Source organism: Cibotium barometz, chromosome 22, assembly GCF_041138505.1.
Source record: "Cibotium barometz isolate CiBa-2024 chromosome 22, ASM4113850v1, whole genome shotgun sequence".
NCBI classification, from domain to species: domain Eukaryota; kingdom Viridiplantae; phylum Streptophyta; class Polypodiopsida; order Cyatheales; family Cibotiaceae; genus Cibotium; species Cibotium barometz.
The window spans coordinates 38,961,487-38,964,874 of record NC_141067.1 but is presented as its reverse complement, the minus strand read 5'-3'; positions in this window follow the sequence as shown (position 1 = coordinate 38,964,874).

The window sequence follows — 3,388 nt, the reverse complement described above, 5'->3', positions numbered from 1 at the left end:
TTGTTTTCTATGTGGATCATCAAGCATTGTTGTATCTGGTAAACAAACCATGCTCCACAGGAAGAATCACACGATGGCTATTGATTCTTCTTGAGTTTGATTTCACTGTTGTTGTGAGACCTGGCAAAAAACATGTTATGGTTGATCATTTGTCTCGCATACCTAATGGTGAGGCTCCTACGGGGGTTGATGATGACTTACCTGACACTTCCCTATTCATGGTGGAGACAATGCCTGAATGGAGTGAGAAGATTGTTAACTTTTTGGTTAATGGCTTTCCACCCAAGGAGCTTCGTAAAGATCTAGCTCAAAAGCTGATCAAAGAATGCGAACCCTATTGCCTGATAGCAGGGACTCTTTATAAAAGAGGAAAGGATGACGTTCTTAGGCGTTGTGCCCGAGAGGATGAGTATCTATACATTTTGCAAGAGGCACATATGGGCGTAGCCAGTGGTCACTTCTCAGGAGACTTAACTGCGCGAAAGATCTTACCATCAGGGTATTGGTGGCCCACTATGTTCCAAGATGCATCACTCTTTGTGAAGGGTTGCGATGAATGCCAAAGATACAAGAAACCCTAGAGGAAAGATCAGATGCCCTTACATCCAATCAAAGTAAACCAACCATTTGAAAAGTGGGGTTTAGACTTTGTAGGTCCAACTAGCCCAGCGGCCCGAAACACACAATCTCGCTATATTATTGTGGCCACTGACTATATGACCAAATGGGCTGAAGCGAAAGCGACACGTAAGGCAGATGCGAGGACAATAGCCAAGTTCCTCTTTGAAAATATAATCACATGCTTCGGTTGTCCTTTTGAACTTGTGAGCGACAATGTGTCACATTTTATAAATATAGAGGTCAACACACACATGGCCAGGTGTCAAACATTAAGATGGTTTGATCCTAGACCTAAGACAATCGTATTCCAAGGTTAACTAAAGACGTCATGCATTCTCAGGAATATATCCAATAAGGTTAAACTCATTAATGATTTACACTAGCACGTCAAGCAACTTCAAAAACTAAGTAGTATATTGACAATTTCCATGTGGTCATGCATTATAGTTCATGCAATTAATTGAACAGAAAAAATGAAAGAGAGTGGGTATGGAAGAATTACACCTGTATTTTGGAGATCTCCTTGATGCGATGAGAGAATTGCCCGCAAATTGATGAGATATTTATGTATGAGCGTTGCGGCTATCTCAGGACTTGAAAGCAAACCCACCTCAAACTTTTCAACCTGTACAATCAACTAACAAGCACTATACCTCGAGAGGCACATCAGTGTGAAAAATTAATGACTCGTTTAAGGAATCCAAACTAGAAAAAACTTGAAAACACTAACCTACCTACCAGTCCCCATACTACTACTGAGGATACGGTAAGAGGATGTTGTAGAGTCCTGGATCCAGCCCTAAGGCTAAGCCTCTATCAGCATCATCCAAACAAATAAAGTCAACCTCAGTAGTGCCATGAGTTTCATCCGTCCATTCATCATTGTCAGATATTTCCTTTTCATTTTCCCATCCACATAAACTCATCAAGAATGTAACCATGCGAGGATAGTCATCTTGTGGAAAAGGAAAGCATTGGGCTATCAAGGATATATCCTCTACGGAGTAGGGGTCAGTCATGGTCAATAGGCGAATTAGCCATTCTAATTCCTCGACATTTTCCTCTCTGGCTAGTACATCTATATGATCCCATTCAGTTTCAATTACGATAGCACGTGTGGAATATCTGAGAAAGGTACAGATGATACCTCTCACCAAAGGTAGGAGTGGATGAAGTGTATGATGATCGGGCATCTGCCATATTTGCAAACACAGATATAGCATCAGTAGGTTTATGACAGGTCAATCTAGTTCTTGATTGTATACGGATATTTCTCTTGTTTTTGTGCTCTTGCGCTTTTTACTATTTTTTTGTTTTTCTTTTCTTTGTTTTTTTTTTAAAAAAAATGTATGAAGCTATATATATACATCTCCTTGAATTTGGCAATTACATGGTCAGGCGAGAAGGTTAAGGAGGAAGCATTAGAATATCGAGCGTGAGTACATGCTCCCCCTTTCCTTGGGTAGATCATATTTTCTGCAATGATGTTGTAGCCTCTTGGAACCAATTTGTCCAGCGGGTCATAGGTTGTGATGTGGGCAGATAGCTTTTTATGACCCTTGTGGCCACATCTAATTGCAGAGATGGTAGTGTATGCTTCCATTGACGAATGGAGGAAATGGTTTCCGACGATACTTTTACAAAGGGAGACATAGACTCATTGGTCTCTTGTTGGGTGTTGACAAGAGTAGGTGTAGAGCATGAAAAACTTCTATATCAATGTGTGTTTGGCATGAAGAGCTAGAAGCTTCATGATGTGACTCCCCCCTTCCTGAGCTAGGTGGTATTGATCGATATCGTTTGGGAATCCAAACTAGCTCTGGAAGAAGTGATGCGGAGCACTCTGTTACCTTTCCCTTACCACGGTCTTGAATTGTCGTTGGGGTGGCAACAATTGGTTTGCAAGGTTCTACAGGTGATGTAGAGGGATTCAGCTTATGTTTAGGGACCCAAATCTGGTCATTCCCCTCGTAGTACCCTTGGGCTACTAATAATTTTTTAGGGATCCATCGCGATATTACATTGCCCTTTCTCGGGTGGTTAGCTGCTTTCCTTTTACGAGGCTTCTTGTTGGTAGCTAAACGAGATTGAGCAAGGAAAGTAGCTATTAACGAAGCTTTTGGGATCCATTTGTATGTGTTTTTTGGCATATTAAGCAGAGCTTTAGAGACCACCCTACATGTTTCCACTCTTGGCGTTGAAGCGTTAGAGGGGTGGCAAACAATCAAAGATGGTTTTGCCACTAGACTTTGTGATTTTCGTTATCCAGCATTTTGTCCAGAGTCGATGGCTTAGGAGTGGAATTTTGAGCGGTCAGACCTAGTGTTGGTTCTTGCGTCATGACTCGTCTGGTTGCCCAATCGCATTTGGTGGCCATCATCCATTTGTGCCCTAAGTTTACAGTCCCTTCCATTGTACCAGCAAGGCATAACCAAAAAGCTTTGAATTATGGTTCCCTTGTCATAAGCAATCGGAGTGTGTAGAATTGATGAGATAGGGGTTTTCTTCTTGTTGATTCCTTGAACTTGGATAGAACTCTTGTTGGATAAAGGTGGTTTTCCCAGTTGACACCACACGCCATATGATAGCAAATTGTGTTGAGCTCCTGTATCCAATAATGCATTATACAGCACCTCCCCGTAAGGACTCTGTAACTCAATTGGGTATCTTAGAGGTGGGTCAGATTCCAGTGCATCCTCCTCTGCTTCCTCGAAAAATACTTGCGTAATTCCCAAGTTGGCTTCTCGTTGTCGCCTAGCATGCTATT